The 21,246-nt window shown below is 43.1% G+C and overlaps 1 long non-coding RNA gene across 1 annotated transcript in view; it reads right to left on the reverse strand.

Moving 5' to 3' along the window:
* LOC120994353 overlaps window positions 1-20,111 on the reverse strand; it is a 50,316-nt gene extending 30,205 nt beyond the window's left edge. Inside the window, exons 1-2 of the long non-coding RNA XR_005777399.1 lie at window positions 20,101-20,111; window positions 17,080-17,081 (exon numbers count right to left, since the gene is read on the reverse strand). This is a non-coding gene — a long non-coding RNA (uncharacterized LOC120994353). The remainder of the gene's footprint in view (window positions 1-17,079; window positions 17,082-20,100) is intronic.
* Between the last annotated feature and the right edge of the window lie 1,135 nt (window positions 20,112-21,246).

Genomic DNA, 21,246 nt, shown 5'->3' on the forward strand with positions numbered 1-21,246 from the left:
CCCTCTAGTGGTGACTGTATAATCTGTATGTAGTGAGCTCCCTCTAGTGGTGGCTGTATAATCTGTATGTAGTGAGCTCCCCCTAGTGGTGGCTGTATAATCTGTATGTAGTGAGCTCCCTCTAGTGGTGGCTGTATATATCTGTATGTAGTGCGCTCCCTCTAGTGGTGTCTGTATAATCTGTATGTAGTGAGCTCCCTCTAGTAGTGGCTGTATAATCTGTATATAGTAAGCTCCCTCTAGTGGTGGTTGTATAATCTGCATGTAGTGAGCTCCCTCTAGTGGTGGCTGTATAATCTGTATGTAGTGAGCTGCCTCTAGTGGTGGCTGTATAATCTGTATGTAGTGAGCTCCCTCTAGTGGTGGCTGTATAATCTGTATGTAGTGAGCTCCCTCTATTGGTGACTGTATAATCTGTATGTAGTGAGGTCCCTCTAGTGGTGGCTGTATAATCTGTATGTAGTGAGCTCCCTCTAGTGGTGGCTGTATAATCTGTATGTACTGAGCTCCCTCTAGTGGTGGCTGTATAATCTGTATGTAGTGAGCTCCCTCTAGTGGTGGCTGTATAGTCTGTATGTAGTGAGCTCCCTCTAGTGGTGACTGTATAATCTGTATGTAGTGAGCTCCCTCTAGTGGTGGCTGTATAATCTGTATGTAGTGAGCTCCCTCTAGTGGTGGTTGTATATACCTGTATGTAGTGAGCTCCCTCTAGTGGTGGCTGTATAATCTGTATGTAGTGAGCTCCCTCTAGTGGTGGCTGTATAGTCTGTATGTAGTGAGCTCCCTCTAGTGGTGGCTGTATAATCTGTATGTAGTGAGCTCCCTCTAGTGGTGGCTGTATAATCTGTATGTAGTGAGCTCCCTCTAGTGGTGGCTGTATATGTTGTATGTCGTGAGCTTCTAGTAGTTCCCTGTATGTAGTGAGATCCCTGTTTTTATTGAAAAATGATTTAATTCTGTCAATGTAATGAATACAGGACTGATGGAGTCTCTGCCTTTCCTGCATTAATAATCTCCTTTGAACATAATTTGGCTTATATAACAAATAAAACTTAAAACAAAGAAATATGAGCTCAGCCACGCCCTCCTACTCATTGTTCATGTGCAGTAGAACACAAACTCCACCCCTGAGGAGTATGCCATCCAAAATGTAGTCTCTGTATTCCATTACAGCAGTCGTGCCATGAAAAGTATTTATCTCCTATTCACGGGATGGGACTGTATTGGATGGGATGACCCACTAAGTTATAGTAGGCGGAGATACCAGTCCCTAAGTTATGGTAGGCGGAGTCTGCCCTAGCGCTGGCCAATCGCAGCGCAGAGCTCACAGCCTGGGAGGTTATTTTCTCCCAGGCTGTGAGCTCTGCAATGCGATTGGCCAGCGCTAGGGCAGACTCCGCCTACCATAACTTAGGGAACGTCGATACCGGAGGGCATAGCAGGAGAACGGAGCGGCGCCCGGGGATAATAGTAAGTGCAGTGAGATCCCCGGGCGCCGCTCCACATGTCTGTATACTTAGTTCATAGGGTAAGAATCGGTGAAAGGTCCTCTTTAAGGACCAGTGACGTACATGTACAGCACAAGGTCCCCCTGCAGCTCCTAGCGCTGCGATTGGCCGGTCAATGAAGACCATCACACATCGCAACACAGGAACCTGAAAAAAGCTGCCGGGAGGGTCGGGGGGCAGGAGGAGGTGACCGATGCTGAACCAGTCAGCACTGGAAAGGGCAGAACCTCCCAGCATGCAGCCATTCTAGCTGGTGACTGCATGCAGAGAGGTTCTGTGCTGTTGTTGGCTTGCTGAGACTTGTGGTGCACCACCACTGCGATTTAAACTTTTCTTGACGAAAGAAGAAAATAAACATCTGGAATTGCTGCAGTCAGTTTAGAATTTTGCACGAACGCACCATCTGCGTACGTGCATTTTGCAACCACCGAGCACCGATCAGTAGTGTCCATTACTTATTGCTTCTGCTCACTTTGCACTGTAATGTTTTGTTTTGTGCAGAAAAGAATATTTTTTTTGCTGAAAATACTTTTTTTGTACAATTTTTTCTCTCCTTTTTTCTTCTAAATTTACATTTATTACAAGTCCCTTCACGTGTGAAAACAACTGTCACGGTGGGGGGTGGGGGAAACCCCCCACTGTGCGGTGTCAAAGGGTAAAAAGGGGATCAGCCTGGCCAAAAGGAGTAATAAGGGAGCAGGTCACCTCCTACAGCGTCCCTAATCCTCTCCCTGACTCCTCACCGTATGAGCGGACCCCGATGGTAGGACGGCTCATACTCTGGATTCCTAGAGACCCTAAGTCGCCCTGGTAATCCTTCACCAAGGAGCAGGGAAGAGACGACCTGTTCATCCCAGTAATGGAGGAACAGGAGTCTCTATCTGAGGCCAGGCTGCAAGGAGAGGGGAACACATACAGCTATAGTGATGGCAGGTAAGTGACACTCATAACTCACTTACCTGCCACAGACACATTGACTGGAACCCGTGCACTAGTGCTGCCGTCCACACCAACATTAAAGGACACAGCACACACCACAAACCACACAGGAACCCAGGACAACCATAGCTGCAATAAACATGAGACAGGGGAAAGCCTAGTAAACATGACACCAAACACCACCAGACATGTAACACCACACAAGACATACAAACACCCTGAACATAACCCACTCCAAACAAAAAGGGACAGGAAGGGAAGGAGACACCGGGATAACATTGATGACCACAAGGGTGGCCCTCACTGGAAGATGGAACACCCTGGACTGGAGCAGAGCTCCAGCACCAACCAAAGCTGAAGTACAACTGACTCCAGCCAGGAAACCACAGACGATAAAAGCCAAGTGACCACACCCAGTCAGGGAGTTAACCCTTACAGCACCAGACAGAGGGAGGCTACAACTTAAAGGGGAAGTGCACACACAAGCATACCAAACACTTAACCACCAGCAACAGCATGCGTGGCAACCATGTCACGGCAATCACCCAGAAGGCCGAGACACTGCCACCGCATGCTCTCACAGCAACACGTTGCCGCGGGCAACCGCAAGTGTGGCAACAGTGTCACAGCGTACACCATAGGCCGTGACAACAACATACACACCCCTCACACTAAGTAAAGTTTTACACATTTCACACGTCACACCCTAATAAAATAAAAATGTCTCGTCCGTCCCAACGAGTATACTCAGCTGAAGAGGCATACGCCATCCTTGCCTCTGATACTGAGTCTGCCAGTGAGGGAGAAGAGGACGCCACTTTCCTCTACTCCTCTACCCCCTCATCATCATCCACTGATGAGGGACCCTCTAGAAGGTGCCCCAGGGTAGCAGATGAGGCAGATCCCAGAGTGACCCCACCCCCTAATTATTATCAGCCCTAAATTTCGGATTTTGAGGGTAGCTCCGGAATTCAGATAGACTGTGCGGGCTTCACTGAACTATATATTTTTTTAATCTTCTTCTCTGAAGATTTTGTAAATTTAATGGTGGCCCAAACCAATTTATACGCCCAACAATTCATTGCTCAGAACCCTACACTGCCATACACTAGACCCCTAGGTTGGACCCCAGTAAGTGCAGCAGAGATGATGAAGTTTTGGGGACTCGTTCTGCATATGGGCGTTGTAAAAAAAAAAACTAACTTTAGGCAATATTGGAGTTCGGACATTATTAAGACCATGACCCGGAAGCGATTTGAGTCAATTAGGAAATTCCTACATTACAATGACAATGCACAGTGCCCACCCCAAAACGAACCAACATTTGACCATCTGTTCAAGGTTAGTCCTTTCATTGACCACTTCGCACAAAGTTTGCTGAATGGGTCCGCAAACCCAGAGATGCGGAACGGAAGCACGGATTGGAAGTGCTTCAGTGGTGTTTCTGGCCGTGTTTCTGGCACCTTTGCGGTGCGGACGGATCACGGACCCATTCAAGTTGAATGGGTCTCGATCCGTCCCGGCCGCCGCAAAGGACGTTGCCTGTGCATTGGGGAGCGCAAATTGCGGTCCCCAATGCACGGAACGGCCGCACAACGGCAGTGTGCATGAGCCCTAATATGTCTCTTTCTTCCTAAATATATGGTTTGAATGGATTGTTGAGTTACAGGAAAGCTGGGTACTTATATGAAGGGAGACAGTGGGGGTTGTAGCTGTGAGTGGAGCGACCTCATGACCCGGACATTGTCATATATCTTTTATATAAAAAGAATCTTTATATAAAAGAGAGGATAAAATAAAAAATAAAAACATAAAAATTATATTATCCTTCAGGCGGACATAATTGCCTCTAAGTTCTTTTATCGAGTATCTTAATTTGATTTGTGCAAGCAGTGAAACAAAGGGACAATTGTATATGCAAAAATATATATATCGTTTATTATAGAAACAAAGAATATAAAATCAATACAATTGCAAAACAAATGATGAAGTCACAAAATAATACTCAAAATGTACCACACGGTGGTGCTAACACACCCCTATCTCACCAGCACAGTGTGACTTAGTGAGATCTTCTGTTTACCAAACAGGCTATAGCAATAAAACACGGATATACAGGAAAATAACTGTTATCCCTTGACTCTGTTTTCCTATGACCAATCAAAAATATATGATATTAATATGATAAAATATTCAGCTCGGCAATCAGACTATGGAAAATAACTTCCCAAGGGTTTTAGTCCTCTTTTCAAATAATGTCAGATCTTCCATTAACAATATGCATCTTTGCTAAGAGAATAATCAGCATTATGGAGGCGCCTAACACTATATATTCCCACAATATGGGAACTCTTGGCTATATACCTAGAGAAATATCTTATTAATATCACGAGCAGTAAACACAAATATACGTTACCGGGTCAAAGGTAGACAGAGTTCAGATGGGACCAGTTCTCAAGAACTTTCCTAGTAATCCAAAAAATAATCCAAGTTTCTTCTGGTAAAGTTTTTAAAAAATTTTCTTTTAGTCTTGATTGAATGAATGGATGGATCTATGGATCTCCCTTGCTGCTCCGCACACAAGTAATTATTCCCCCCCTTATCTAAGAATCATCCCCTTTAGATTAGGGATTTCCAATCGGGCAAGGTGGGTGTATTCGCATCCTAATAAAACAATGATGTCATATTAACTCCTAATATGGCATAAAACAAATGATAAAGTAATATAATATTGTCCATCTGCCTCCAGATGGCACTGTGGTACTGCAGATGAACATTACAACCTTAAACATTTAAAACGAAATATCTAATAATACCTTCACATGACCTTCTTAACCTTTTTAATATACATCATTGAGGAAGGTCTTTTCCTGACACTTTTAATTACCTATATCCTGGACTTGTTGGAGTCACTGTCTTCTCCTATCTTTTTGAAATATATGTTGACTTGATAAAATTTTATATGACGGCCTTGATACTCAGCATTGGAACTTGTATATTTTACTTATCTACATCCATGAATAACTATTGTTTTGAAATAACTTTTAACTCTTCTCAGAAATCCAATTAATAGAAACTTACTTCAATGTTTCTGTACCTTCTACAGGATACATCCTAATTGATACATATATGGTATAATATATATATATATACAGTACAGACCAAAAGTTTGGACACACCTCATTCAAAGAGTTTTCTTTATTTTCATGACTATGAAAATTGTAGATTCACACTGAAGGCATCAAAACTATGAATTAACACATGTGGAATTATATACATAACAAACAAGTGTGAAACAACTGAAAAAATGTCATATTCTAGGTTCTTCAAAGTAGCCACCTTTTGCTTTTATTACTGCTTTGCACACTCTTGGCATTCTCTTGATGAGCTTCAAGAGGTAGTCCCCTGAAATGGTTTTCACTTCACAGGTGTGCCCTGTCAGGTTTAATAAGTGGGATTTCTTGCCTTAGAAATGGGGTTGGGACCATCAGTGGCGTTGAGGAGAAGTCAGGTGGATGCACAGCTGATAGTCCTACTGAATAGACTGTTAGAATTTGTATTATGGCAAGAAAAAAGCAGCTAAGTAAAGAAAAATGAGTGGCCATCATTACTTTAATAAATGAAGGTCAGTCAGTCAGCCGAAAAATTGGGAAAACTTTGAAAGTAAGGGCTATTTGACCATGAAGAAGAGTGATGGGGTGCTGCGCCAGATGACCTGGCCTCCGCAGTCACCGGACCTGAACCCAATCGAGATGGTTTGGGGTGAGCTGGACCGCAGAGTGAAGGCAAAAGGGCCAACAAGTGCTAAGCATCTCTGGGAACTCCTTCAAGACTGTTGGAAGACCATTTCAGGGGACTACCTCTTGAAGCTCATCAAGAGAATGCCAAGAGTGAGCAAAGCAGTAATCAAAGCAAAAGGTGGCTACTTTGAAGAACCTAGAATATGACATATTATCAGTTGTTTCACACTTGTTTGTTATGTATATATTTCCACATGTGTTAATTCATAGTTTTGATGCCTTCATAGTCATAAAAATAAAGAAAACTCTTTGAATGAGAAGGAGTGTCCAAACTTTTGGTCTGTACTGTATATATAAATCGTTACATTGTTACACATAGACAACACATTATATGAATTATTGGTTAAAATATGTTGTAAACTAAATATACCATACAGAGATATATATAATATAATTATGAATATATAAATTAATAGAAGTAGGATTGGATTGGCTCACCCTCCAATTTATACGGAATGGGTGCTCCCCCTAAAAGAGAGATATCCCCAATCTTCTAGGTAGGTAAATAAACTATATGGTAGAGAGGGGAACACCTCATATGATGATCAAATGGAACTGCAGCAAATGCGTTTGAACTATTTATTAGTTACAATAAAATAATATACGGTACCTGAATAGCATAAAATACATTCACTAAAATACAATTAATACATAAATATCTATCTGTGTAAATTGAGAAAGCCAGTATAAGTGTCACTGATATCCATATTGGCTTGGATTTCCGGCGACATGATCTCGGACACGTTGAATTGTCTATCAACGAAGACGCGTGGATCCAGGCTGATGTAGATCTTTTGGGATAGAATCCTCTTGTTCGTTAGTATGAATCCCGCGGTGTCCTGCAGCATGATTCTGGATGAAGGATCTGGCACAGCAATCGGCTCGGCGTGGAAATCCTTTCCCAAGATTAGGATGACATAAACGATGGTAATCATCTTAGTCGGCATCTTGTACCTATAAAATTGTATGACACATATCAATACATACATCTTTCACTTTTTATCCTGCAAGAAAAGAGTTAATGCTATCATGTATCTTTGATTGGCATAGGTTCTTTTCTTGAACAGAGCAAGTTCTCAGTTTTAGAGGTATGTTTAGAGATGTTTAGTTACGAAGGAAACACACATGAGGATGGTTAGTACACATGTTAGTTCATACAATACCAATCCTGGTTTCCGTCTTTAGCTGGAACCGTAAAATCTTTCCACCTCTCTTCATCCAACTCCTTCTATCTCGCAAAGTCGTGAGCTAGGATGACAAATATGTAACTGGTTAATGTGCACCCATCCCCCTTAGGGATTTTTATCCTGTAGACCACAGGTGACAACTTGTCAGTGATGACATAAGGTCCTTTCCAGGAAGGTAAGAACTTTCTCTCCTTCACTTGATCCCGAGCAAAGTTATAGAGATAAACCTGATCGGAAATTTGATACTCCTTCTGTGTAGTCTTCAGATCGTAGTATGTCTTAGCACTTATTGCGGCTTTCTCTATATTCTTCTGGGCGAATGCAAAAGCATGTTGAAGGTGCTTGCGTAGATTTTCCACATATTGATGAGATGTTGTGGCATTTATTAAATTGTGGTCTGTCATCCGGTAGAGTAAATGCTGGGGTAACACCATCCTCCTGTCTGTGATCATTTCGAAGGGAGAAAATTTGGTTGCTGCGCTTGGGGTGGCTCTGATGGCCATGAGAACCAAAGGCAATTTGACATCCCAGTCCTTACCGGATTCATTGACAAACTTTTTTAGAATGTTCATGATGGATTGGTTGTAGCGTTCCACTCCACCACTAGTGGCCGGCCGATAAGCTATATGTAGCTTCCTTTTTACCCCCAGTATTTCCCACATCTTTGTCATCCCCTCACTAGTTAATTGACTTCCACGATCAGACTCAATGCGTTGGGAAAGACCAAACCTGGAAAATATGTGGTTAATGAGAAGAGATGCACATACGCTTGAACTGCATGTTTTACAAGGCAAACATTCCACCCATTTTGTGAACAAGCAAGTCACGGTTAACATGTATCTGTGGCCTTTTGATGAGGTTGTCACTGGTCCGATGAAGTCAATTTGGATGTCTGACCATGGCATGGACATCCCCCTTTTCATCAGCGGCGCTCGATGAGTGGGTGTCTGTGGCTGGAATTGAGGGCAGATCAGACATCCTTGACAATATGTGCGAACATCTTGCAACATATGTGGCCAATAAGCGTAGTCCCGTAACAACTCGTACGTCAACTTCTCACCTCGGTGACCAGCTGTCGGGGCATCATGGGCGTGTTGTAGCATCAAACCTCGGTATGTTGGGGGTACTAGCCATTGCGTGATACCATTCTTCGAGGTCCTAATCAACAATCCATCCTGTAACGAAATTTGGGACTTACCCTTCATCAAAATCAGTAACTCCTCATTGCCATCGCAATCTTCTGTATTTATGGGACAATTCTGTGGATCTTCAATGTGTTTACAACAAGTACCAATAATTGGATCTCCTTTTTGGCTCGCGATGAGATCCTCACTAGGGGAATCTTGGCTCCATTGCAACACATTGGCTTCAGTCCCCTTTTGGGCCTGACTTCTTGTTGTTGCATCCACTTGGACAGTTCCCATGAGATCATCCACATCCAAAACTTCTACGTCAATGGCTGCTTGTTTAGCGAGGGAGTCTGCTAGATCATTTCCTTCCTTGTCCATACCTGGATACTTTGAATGACCTTTTACCTTCTTCCAGTAAATCGTAAGACTGTGGGTAATAACCATTTCATCGATTTTACAAAACATCTTGCCATGCTTGACTGGCTTGTTATTGCTTCTCATCATGTTGGATCTTTTCCATCCAGGGAAATACTCCACAAAGCTATTACGAATATAATCAGAATCTGTGATTATGGAAAACTCCTTAATATCATATTCGATAGCCATTTGTACAGCTTTGTACACAGCAGTGAGTTCTGCGACTTGGCTACTTTTGGGGCCAATTTTGTATCGGACGGATATGTCCGGGAATATATTATTCCATACAATTCCGACACCTGCAACCAGTGTACGCTCATTTCCTACATCCGTATGGAAAGAACAGCCGTCCACATATACATATGGTAATGATTTGCAGTACTCCTCTTCATAAGATTTATATGCGAATGATGATTGTTCCTCCAAGAAATCACTTTCTGGTGACTTACCTTCCTGTTCCGCATTGGAACAATCATGCAGTTCAGCTAATCCTTGAGCAACTGGGTTCTTATTATTTTGTTTATACCTGATCTCTAATGGCCATCCCATTAAGGACATCGTCCAGGCAGTTATCCTGCTGTTTGACAGATTTCCATCCTTGATCCTGTCACTTTGCAAATATTGCAGTGGTTGATGTGCAGTTTCCACAATGATCTTTTCACCTTGAATAAAGCTCCTGAAATATTGAAAAGCCCACACTGTTGAACGTAATGCTTTCTCCCAACTGTTGAATTTTACCTCAACCGGTGATAAGGATTTGCTTGCATAGGCGATGATCTTGTTCAGGTTTTTCTTTTTCTGGAAAAGGACTGCACTCATGCTTTTGTCGGTGAAACCTGTTTCCACGAAGAAAGGTTTTCCACCCCCTGGATAGGCAAGGCATGGGGCCTGGACAAGCTTGGCCTTGAGTTCATACACAGCTTGCTCCTGACGCTCACTCCATTCCCATTTCACTCCTTTCTTCAGCAACTGCAAAAGAGGTTTTGTAATTTTGGCATAATTATCTATAAACTTACGGGAATAGTTCATCATGCCCAAGAAAGATCTCAACTCCTTGAGATTTGTAGGTGACTTGGTGTTGATCACTGCTTCCACCTTCTTCTTCTGTGGGTTGATTCCATCAGCAGTGATTTCGTGACCTAAGAAATTAACCTTGGTACGGCACCATTGAGCCTTCTGCAAAGAAAGTTTCACACCAGCTTTTCTCAGTTGGGTTAGTACATACCTCAGTTCTACAATGTGTTCCTCAAAAGTTGTGCTTTTGATTAGAATGTCATCCACATAGGATAAGGTACCTCGTTCAGTGGCATCAGGCATTGCCTTATGCATGAACACAGCAAATTCATGGCCCGCATTTATGTACCCGAAGGGCAGTCGGGTCCATGCATATTGTGTCTTTCCAAATGTAAAGGTCAGTTTGTACTGATCCCTTCCGTCCACTTTAATCGTCCAATATCCTTGTGCACAGTCAAGAGAGGTGAAAATTTTGGATCCTTGAATTTGCGCCAAACACTGGTCAATGTATGGCACTGCCCATCCGGACATATAAACACGTTTGTTTAATTGTCTTAGGTCCGAGCAGAGACGAAATTGACCGTTGGGTTTGAGGACTCCAAGTATAGGATGGTTGAACGAGCTATGTATCGGACGGATGATGCCCCTTCTCTCCAGATTTTTGACGATTTCCGATAGGGACTCGTAAGCCGCCAGCGGAAGTCGGTATTGTTTGACAAAGACAGGGGATCAGGATCTGTCTGGATTCTTACGACATGCAGGTCTGTTTCCCCATAATTATAAGAATCCTTGGCAAACATGTCCTGGAATTCTGTGAAGAGCTCCTTTAGCTGTTGACGCTCTGACTCATTGGAGCACGCGTTAGCTATAGAGATTTGCTCTTCCACCCGTTCCTGAAATTCTGGAAAGATCTTAGGCTGACTTAACTCGTAAGTTTCTTCAAGCTCACTAGTTAAATCATTTTGGGTGTAGCGTACCTTATCCTTTCCTTTTTGGCATGACTCGTATTCCTTTTCATCGATCTCCTGGTTGAAAACCAATGATGACTCTTCGATGTGGTATGTACCTTCTTCAGGACTGAAAGGATAAACAGAATGGATATTGAATAACCCCTCAGGTGTTGAGGAAAAACATTGTTCCACTACTTGCTCTTCTGTTAGGTATTCATCAGGAATAAGTCCAATTACATCATTCTGGAATCCAAAAGTATAGTATTCGGAATCCATAGCTAGACCAATTACAGTGTTCTTCTGCAGGGATATGCTATGGGGAGCCATGTTATGGATTATCATGTGCAATGGATCCTGATTGATGTTAATTATAGGAGTGGGTTTTACCTGTAGGCCGAGTTGCTGCATCCGGTTGGACAAACAGATCGAGGCGTCTGCGTTCTTCAGAGTTTGTCCCTTCTTCACTTGAATGGGAAGAAGAAATGGTTTACATCCTTCAGGGATTTTAACCTCCTCAGCAACCATGATACTCACGGCATAGGGCATCTGTTGTCCCCATCTCAAGGCTTGCTTCACATCCTGGAATCCCTCTGGGTCTCCCGGTAATCTGGACCAGAGGGTATTATTTACCAGATCAATCTGCACGGCAACTCGGTGTAGAAGGTCATTACCCATATACATCTGATGCCGTGGTTCATTCAGCATGATGAAAACGTGTTCTGTAATCTTACTTCCTATGGAGATAGACAAAAGACATTTTGCAACCACATTATGACTCTGGGAATCTCCATCCAGATCATGAACCCATTGTTCCTGTGGAGAGGAATTTTTTATCATTTTAGGATTGGTGACCTGTTTTAATAGTCCTAGGCTTATGTAGCTGGCTTCGGATTTCAGATCCAACTTGGCATATTTCACCCGGGCTATATTGTTCACCTGTATGGGAATCAATAAATTGTCATTGACCTTTTCAATCTGTACCATGGATTGAGTATACAGGGAGTGCAGAATTATTAGGCAAGTTGTATTTTTGAGGATTAATTTTATTATTGAACAACAACCATGTTCTCAATGAACCCAAAAAACTCATTAATATCAAAGCTGAATATTTTTGGAAGTAGTTTTTAGTTTGTTTTTAGTTTTAGCTATTTTAGGGGGATATCTGTGTGTGCAGGTGACTATTACTGTGCATAATTATTAGGCAACTTAACAAAAAACAAATATATACCCATTTCAATTATTTATTTTTACCAGTGAAACCAATATAACATCTCAACATTCACAAATATACATTTCTGACATGCAAAAACAAAACAAAAACAAATCAGTGACCAATATAGCCACTGCCATCCATGGATTCTGTCAGTGTTTTGATCTGTTCACCATCAACATTGCGTGCAGCAGCAACCACAGCCTCCCAGACACTGTTCAGAGAGGTGTACTGTTTTCCCTCCTTGTAAATCTCACATTTGATGATGGACCACAGGTTCTCAATGGGGTTCAGATTAGGTGAACAAGGAGGCCATGTCATTAGATTTTCTTCTTTTATACCCTTTTTTTGCCAGCCACGCTGTGGAGTACTTGGACGCGTGTGATGGAGCATTGTCCTGCATGAAAATCATGTTTTTCTTGAAGGATGCAGACTTCTTCCTGTACCACTGCTTGAAGAAGGTGTCTTCCAGAAACTGGCAGTAGGACTGGGAGTTGAGCTTGACTCCATCCTCAACCCGAAAAGGCCCCACAAGCTCATCTTTGATGATACCAGCCCAAACCAGTACTCCACCTCCACCTTGCTGGCGTCTGAGCCGGACTGGAGCTCTCTGCCCTTTACCAATCCAGCCACGGGCCCATCCATCTGGCCCATCAAGACTCACTCTCATTTCATCAGTCCATAAAACCTTAGAAAAATCAGTCTTGAGATATTTCTTGGCCCAGTCTTGACGTTTCAGCTTGTGTGTCTTGTTCAGTGGTGGTCGTCTTTCAGCCTTTCTTACCTTGGCCATGTCTCTGAGTATTGCACACCTTGTGCTTTTGGGCACTCCAGTGATGTTGCAGCTCTGAAATATGGCCAAACTGGTGGCAAGTGGTATCTTGGCAGCTGCACGCTTGACTTTTCTCAGTTCATGGGCAGTTATTTTGCGCCTTGGTTTTTCCACACGCTTCTTGCGACCCTGTTGACTATTTTGAATGAAACGCTTGATTGTTCGATGATCACGCTTCAGAAGCTTTACAATTTTAAGAGTGCTGCATCCCTCTGCAAGATATCTCACTATTTTTGACTTTTCTGAGCCTGTCAAGTCCTTCTTTTGACCCATTTTGCCAAAGGAAAGGAAGTTGCCTAATAATTATGCACACCTGATATAGGGTGTTGATGTCATTAGACCACACCCCTTCTCATTACAGAGATGCACATCACCTAATATGCTTAATTGGTAGTAGGCTTTCGATCCTATACAGCTTGGAGTAAGACAACATGCATAAAGAGGATGATGTGGTCAAAATACTAATTTGCCTAATAATTCTGTACAGGGTGTATTTGGCCAGGTCCGCGACTTCGTAACTTCCCCCTTCAAGGGAAATAGTCAATACATCCTCATCCAAGGTCATCTTCTCGATTCTGTCCTTCTGGATGGTAATGATATGAGCGGCACCGTTAACAGCTTCCTCGAGCTTACCATTTTTCAGGATCGTGACATCCGGCGTTTGACTGTTCCTAAAATGAACTTCAACAGAGTTAGGCCTTTCTTCAATCACATGACAACTACGTTGGGTTTGTGCATTGCAAGAATAATCAATGGCAATGCGTGCCTTTACCTGAGTCCAAACTGCTTCATTAATGAAGTCTATTATGGAACTCAACCTTTTCAGAAGGTCAATTCCTATGATCAGCCGATCATATGGAAGGTCCACAATCAGTGTGGGGTGTTTAATTGTCTTCTTGCCAATTTTGAATGTCAACCATGATGTACCTTTTACCTGCACCTACACTTATCAGAGAGCCATCGAACGATTTCAATCTCAGTCTCTTTGCTGTTAAATCCAGAACCTGTTGGAAATAACTATGTGATAAGATAGTTGCCTGTGATCCTGTATCAATTAAACCCCTGATCAGCATGATATGCTCATCTTAAAGATAAGAATCCACGAAATATCGGCCTTCGACCTGAAACAAATAACATAGGAAGTTAGGGTGAGTGTTCTTTTCCTGTTTTCTGAGAGCGTGACCTCTCTGCAGCATCGCAACCTCTGATGAATCCTTCACATTCCTGCTGCAGGGAACAGGAGTGGAAGCCCCCACCTTAGGGGAAAGCCGGGCTCTGTCACAGTTTATAGACGGTTCACAGCCTGACGCTGATACGATAGGATCACTTGTTGGAGAAGACACAAGATTAGTCTGCAAAATAGATAACATATTAGACACCTCCTCCCTGGCCCCAACTTTAGGGTCAGGAGCGCTGCAAGGCAAAATATAATTAGAAATCAATTTAGATTCTTCCTCAACCACCTTGATAACCTTGCGTTGGCCTGGGCTCTGACCCTGCCCTATTTGCTTTATGGGGCTGAGCTGGGGCCTGGAGTTGCCCCTAAAAAGGTTCAGGCTGTTTTCCTTGGGACCCCTGGGACAACTTACATACAATGTCATACAGCTGGACCATTTGTTCAGCCAGTTCATCAAACCTGTTTGGTTTGCGCACATTTTGATTTTGTGGGGCGGCCTGGTTATTGGTGGGTGACCTACTCCTAGGTGAATTTGGGGGTTCCTGCCTATCTTCCCTTTGTTGTCTGGGTCTGTTATTCCAGTTCCTGTATCCCTGGGAACCCCTATTGTTAAAGGGCCTATATCCCTGGGGACCCCTATTGTAATAGGGACGGTAGTTAGACCTTTCAGCACCAGAATTATCTCCCTCTGACCCATTGAGGTTTTATCTGTTTGGGTCCTACCTGTTGTCGCTGGGCTTGTTGGACAGGATATGTAGATTGAGTGTATTTACGTGGCTGCGTTTCAAATCCCAAGCCAGGGTTTACCTTAGTTTCAGCTACATTTTGCTCTGGGGACTTTTTGAACCTCCTCTCACCTGTAGCATGGCACTCACTGATATTATACAGTGTGGTGGCAGCCGTCACCAACCTGTCCAGGGGAGCTTCAATATCCAGATCTCTAGCTTGGCTAAGTTTGCTCTGGGTTGGCATTGCATCATAGAACAGCTGCTTAAACTCTTCAGATTCCCAATTTGGGGATCTATATGCTAACCCATAGGCATTTTTAAGGACAGAGAGGAATTCACGGGGGCTCTGATTGGGCCTACATGTAAGTTTATATACAGTCAAGTCCATAAATATTGGGACATGGACACAATTCTAACATTTTTGGCTCTATACACCACCACAATGGATTTGAAATGATGAAAGATGTGCTTTACCTGCAGACTGTCAGCTGTAATTTGAGGTATTTACATCCACATCAGGTGAACGGTGCAGGAATTGCAGCAGTTTGCATATGTGCCTCCCACTTGTTAAGGGACCAGAAGTAATGGGACAATTGTCTTCTCAGCTGTTCCATGGCCGGGTGTGTGTTATTCCCTCATTATCCCAATTACAATGAGCAGATAAAAGGTCCAGAGGTCATTTCCAGTCTGCTATTTGCATTTGGAATCTGTTGCTGTCAACTCTCAAGATGAGATCCAAAGAGCTGTCACCATCAGTGAAGCAAGCCATCATTAGGCTGAAAAAACACAACAAACCCATCAGAGAGATAGCAAAAACATTAGGCCTGGCCAAAACAACTGTTTGGAACATTCTTACAAAGAAGGAACTCACCGGTGAGCTCAGCAACACCAAAAGACCCGGAAGACCACGGAAAACAACTATGGTGGATGACCGAAGAATTCTTTCCCTGGTGAAGAAAACGCCCTTCACAGCAGTTGGCCAGATCAAGAACACTCTCCAGGAGGTAGGTGTATGTGTGTCAAAGTCAACAATCAGGAGAAGACTTCACCAGAGTGAATACAGAGGGTTCACCACAAGATGTAAACCATTGGTGAGCCTCAAAAACAGGAAGGCCAGATTAGAGTTTGCCCAACGACATCTAAAAAAGCCTTCACAGTTCTGGAACAACATCCTATGGACAGGTGAGACCAAGATCAACTTGCACCAGAGCGATGGGAAGAGAAGAGTATGGAGAAGGAAAGGAACTGCTCATGATCCTAAGCATACCACCTCATCAGTGAAGCATGGTGGTGGTAGTGTCATGGCGTGGGCATGTATGGCTGCCAATGGAACTGCTTCTCTTGTATTTATTGATGATGTGACTGCTGACAAAAGCAGCAGGATGGATTCTGAAGTGTTTCGGGCAATATTATCTGCTCCTATTCAGCCAAATGCTTCAGAACCCATTGGACGGCGCTTCACAGTGCAGATGGACAATGACCCAAAGCATACTGCAAAAGCAACCAAAGAGTTTTTTAAGGGAAAGAAGTGGAATGTTCTGCAATGGCCAAGTCAATCACCGGACCTGAATCCGATTGAGCATTTCACTTGCTGAAGACAAAACTGAAGGGAAAATGCCCCAAGAACAAGCAGGAACTGAAGACAGTTGCAGTAGAGGCCTGGCAGAGCATCACCAGGGATGAGACCCAGCGTCTGGTGATGTCTATGCGTTCCAGACTTCAGGCTGTAATTGACTGCCAAGGATTTGCAACCAAGTATTAAAAAGTGAAAGTTTGATTTATGATTATTATTCTGTCCCATTACTTTTGGTCCCTTAACAAGTGGGAGGCACATATGGAAACTGCTGTAATTCCTGCACCGTTCACCTGATTTGGGTGTAAATACCCTCAAATTAAAGCTGACAGTCTGCAGGTAAAGCACATCTTGTCCGTTTCATTTCAAATCCATTGTGGTGGTGTACAGAGCCAAAAATGTTACAATTGTGTCCATGTCCCAATATTTATGGACCTGACTGTATGTCACGTTTTGCAGCAGTAAGGGTTCGGTATGGTACGAATTCCAGTTTAATTTCATGCAAAACATCTTGCCAATTTTGAATTCCTCTATCCCTAAAAGAAATAAAATAGGGACGGTATCCATCATCAAATGCCCATGGTAGGAATCTGATCCTGTCAACATCAGAGTACAACTGTAAAGAATCCATAGTGGACTCATACAGTTCTAAGTGGTTTGCTATTTGAGGAGAACCTTTCTTAGAGAATTTGGGCACAGTGGCATTCAGAAACGTAATGATGCTTGAGGAACTCTGATCCTTTTCTGAATACTGAGGATTTTCCTCCTAGAGACCACTTCAGCATATGTTGGTCGCCTGGGACCCTGATCTTTCTTATGGGCAAACTCATGCCTGCGTGGTAGGGAAAAAGACACACGTTTTCCCGTATCACATGCACTTTGATCACTTCCATAAGACACATATGGCGCAGGGAATTTAACCCTTGCATCTCTCTCCAGGGGAATGTGTGGAGAGACACTTCTAGGGGCTTCTGTGTTGCTGGCACCTAGTAAGGTGGTTACAAGTTTGGAATTCCCGACTTAATTGGGTCAATGCCTCCTGTGTCATCATGCCATCACTTCTGGGTGGTTTGTGGTCTGGAATGGAGTCTGCTTTAAGAGCATGTGACGACATGTCTAGATGTTGGGGCGTAAGATTTCGGGGGTCTGGAAATCTCTCAGTATCAGACGGATGTTGATCAATATCAATTATAGTATGGCTTGATTTGCCTGTCTGCTGAATTTTGGAATGCCGGAGATGTAACTCCTCTAAGTCACTTTTTGCCCTTTGATATCCATCATGGCTGAGATCAAGGTTGTATTTTAAGTCCTTAATCTCGTCCTGTGCGACTCTGAGATCTGCTTCTAGCTGGGCTACATAGATCTCCATTCCCTGCACAGACTCACGTCTCTTCTGTGAATGAGTACTGACCGCCAGTAATGCATATAATACAGGTGGCAATGTGCAAAAAAGGTGTCGGTCCTTTTTGTTTTGATCTTGCAACACATCAATATATGTCAGGTATCTTTCAACCATGCCACCTACCTGCCCGATCTCCCCACGTTCTTCCTTGGCTTTTTCCTGTAGCTCATTAATCCATTCATTTATATCTTTATCAATTTTGTTCTGTGAGTGTATATATTCAACAACATTATAGATGAGCTGCGTTGGGCTGGGTGGACTACCTGCTGTAGCATAGCCCCTACCCGGGTCGCTGCCTGTAGCACCCATCTTTCTGATCAATAATCAATACACAGATGTAACACCACACTGGCCAAGAAGAAATGTGGAACCTTCCACTATTTGCACCATCAATTAAAGAATTACTCGATCTCGGTGCGGACCTCCATTTATGTCACATATCTTCTATATGAAAGAATCTTCATATAAAAGAGAGGATAAAAAAAATAAAAAATTATATTATCCTTCAGGCGGACATGATCGCCTCTAAGTTCTTTTAACGGGTATCTTAATTTGATTTGTGCAAGCAGTGAAACAAAGGGACAATTGTATGCAAAAATATATAATCGTTTATTATAAAAACAAAGGATATAAAATCAATACAATTGCAAAACAGATGATGAAGTTACAAAATAATACCCCAAATGTACCACACGGTGGCGCTAACACACCCCTATCTGATCAGCACAGTGTGACTTATACCAAGAGAAACGTAGGATCTTCTGTTTATCAAACAGGCTATAGCAATAAAACAGGGATAACCGTTATTTTCCTGTATATCCGTGTTTTATTGTTATAGCCGGTTTGATAAACAGAAGATCCTAAGTTTCTCTTGGTATAAGTCACACTGTGCTGATCAGATAGGGGTGTTAGCACCACCGTGTGGTACATTTGGGGTATTATTTTGTAACCATCATCTGTTTTGCAATTGTATTGATTTTATATCCTTTGTTTTTATAATAAACGATTATATATTTTTGCATATACAATTGTCCCTTTGTTTCACTGCTTGCACAAATTAAATTAAGATACTCGATAAAAGAACTTAGAGGCGATTATGTCTGTCTGAAGGATAATATAATTTTTATGTTTTTTTTTTTATCCTCTCTTTTATATCAAGATTCTTTTTATATAGAAGATATATGACAACATGGGATAATGGAATGTGTAGCTGAAGGGTTGCCGTCATAAATCTTTCATTGACTGACTGAGTGAAGTTTGTAGCCAAAGCAGAATGTGAATGGTTGGTAGCAAGTCTCTATGTGGAGAGAGTCTATAATCAGGTATGTTTTATGTGTTTTTATATCATGAGTATGGAGCTCCAGGAAAACCTTTTGTTTGTTATGAGTCCGAGGAACATGTGATGTGTGTTAATGTATTGGAGAGGGTTCTTTGTGTCTGTCCCCGGAGCATGTTCCATGTCTGTTCTACGTTGAATGTTGAGTCTGTTCCTTGTTATGTCTGTGTGGACCTTGTGTGTTACCAAATAGATTTGAGGGGTACTATCTCTCCATGGGGAGAGCGCTTTAATCGGCGTGAGGGGCAATCCCCCCCGAAACAGCTGTTTGCAGATAAGGTGCTGGCCTATTTAATATCCGAGTCTCAAGGCCTAGTTAAAGGGTCGAACATTGATCGCTGCCTTACATCTGGTGGCATCAGAGGTGGAGATTCTCATAAGCTCATCTGCATCCCTTTCTTGCCAAATAGAAAACTGACTAATAGAGGAAGGTCCCAAAGCCCAACCAAAAAGGGATGGACTTGAATGACAGAGGCGGGGGAGCACCCAACCTCACCCTCCCTGTTCCCTGGGGAAGGGGGGGCTTCGGGATACTGCAGTTCTTTTCTTGAGGTGAAAAAAATATAAGTATTGTTGCCTCTGGATCTTGTGCTTCTAGTACAAGGGCCCATTGTTTGCATGTCTCAAGTTGGACCAACATAATTGCAGAGGCAATAGTTACCTTTTAGAACAGGAATTGTGCATCGATTACTGCACCTTGCACTGGGCATCACTGACTCCAAGACTTTTGTATTACCTTGCAGACCGATATTACATAAAACGGCGGCTGTGGTGAAGGTGGCAGCACACACCAAGAAGCAGACCCCCGAAGCTCTGCTGAATAGTGTCAGATCAGGGAGCCAGAAAGGCAGCATTACTCCCCCTGATGGCGGCTGCCCCATTACAACTGCTATGGACCCTCCTGAACTAGACATCCCCCTCACAAGGAAAAGGTGTGGATGGAGGAAGGTGCCATACAAGGAGGGTCGTGGCGTATACACACTAAAGTCTGTCTGCCCCATCATTTGTTTTCCATGATTGCCGGCCTATCCCAATAACTTCCAGGGCCATACTTTTACAGAACGTGGCCAAGTAAAATTTGTACAGGGATGCCAGTCCACAAATAATTTCAATCCTCCTCCCTCCTATACCTCCACATGCTCTCTCTCCTCTTTTGACCCTATAACAGATGAAGAAGTCTCCAGGCTTCTCTCTTCTCGAACCACGACCTGTAGCAGTGATCCTATTCCCTCACACCTCCTCCAGTCCCTCTCCCCGGCTGTCATCACTCACCTAACTACAATTTTTAACCTCTCTCTCTCTTCTGGTATCTTTCCCTCCTCTTTCAAACACTGTTATAACCACACTACTAAAACAAATATCTCTTGACACGACCGGTGCTGCTAACTACCGACCTGTTTCTAACCTCCCCTTCATCTCTAAACTCCTTGAACGTCTTGTCTACTCTCGCTTATTAAGTTATCTCTCTGCAAACTCTCTTCTTGACCCCTTACAATCTGCCTTTCGCCCTCTTCTCTCTACAGCAACTGCCCGTACTAAAGTGTCTAACGATCTGACAGCAAAAAGAAATGGTGACTATTCTGTACTGATTCTTCTGGATCTCTCTGCAGCGTTTGATACCGTAGACCATAAACTCCTCCTCACCATGCTCTTGGTTCTCTTCCTATCTCTCTGGCCGCTCTGTCATTCGCTGTCTCTTCTTCTTCTCTTCCTCTTGATGTTGGTGTTCCTCAGGGCTCAGTACTAGGTACTAGGTCCTCTAGGCTTCTCTTTCTACACAGCTGCCATTGGACAGACTATCAGTAGATTTGGCTTTCGGTACCATCCTGACGACACCCCACTATACACTCACATCACCCGTCTTGTCTCCCCCCCCAATCTACTAACTCACCTAAACTTGATATTTAAATTTCGGTCTGCAGCACTATCATATCTCCTGTGTAACACGCCCGCTGTCTTGGGGCCACGTTTGACTCCAATCTCTCCTTTGTTCCCATATTCAATCACTTACACGTTCTTGTCATCTGCACCTCAAGAATATCG

This window comes from Bufo bufo, chromosome 3, assembly GCF_905171765.1.
Source record: "Bufo bufo chromosome 3, aBufBuf1.1, whole genome shotgun sequence".
NCBI classification, from domain to species: domain Eukaryota; kingdom Metazoa; phylum Chordata; class Amphibia; order Anura; family Bufonidae; genus Bufo; species Bufo bufo.